Genomic DNA, 388 nt, shown 5'->3' with positions numbered 1-388 from the left:
TAGGAAGCAGCGCCCTCTCCGGCGGCGGGAGCGCGGAGGTGGCGAGCGGGTCCGCGGCGCGTCGGGCGGCGGTGGGTGGCAGTGGGAGGAGGAGGAGGGCGAGGAAGCGGTCGGGATGGGAATGGGAAGCGTATCATCAGCCTTTCCAGAACAGTAATGTGACTCCGTTGGAATGTAGTTTGGGTGCCTCAGAGCCGTGGAATCGAGCCACGGACGGCCCGGATCGGCCGGTGGCAAGATATTTCGGTGCAGGTGCTAGACTTACCAACGAAGGCACAACACCTGACGAGCTCGTCCCATCGTGCAAGTGCGGTTTAAACGTAGCAGCACATGATTGGTAGAGCCCAGCACCGGCGAGAAAGAGGAGTAGGCAAGGGTTTTGATTGCT

Source organism: Triticum aestivum, chromosome 6B, assembly GCF_018294505.1.
Source record: "Triticum aestivum cultivar Chinese Spring chromosome 6B, IWGSC CS RefSeq v2.1, whole genome shotgun sequence".
NCBI classification, from domain to species: domain Eukaryota; kingdom Viridiplantae; phylum Streptophyta; class Magnoliopsida; order Poales; family Poaceae; genus Triticum; species Triticum aestivum.
This window is presented reverse-complemented; position numbering follows the sequence as displayed.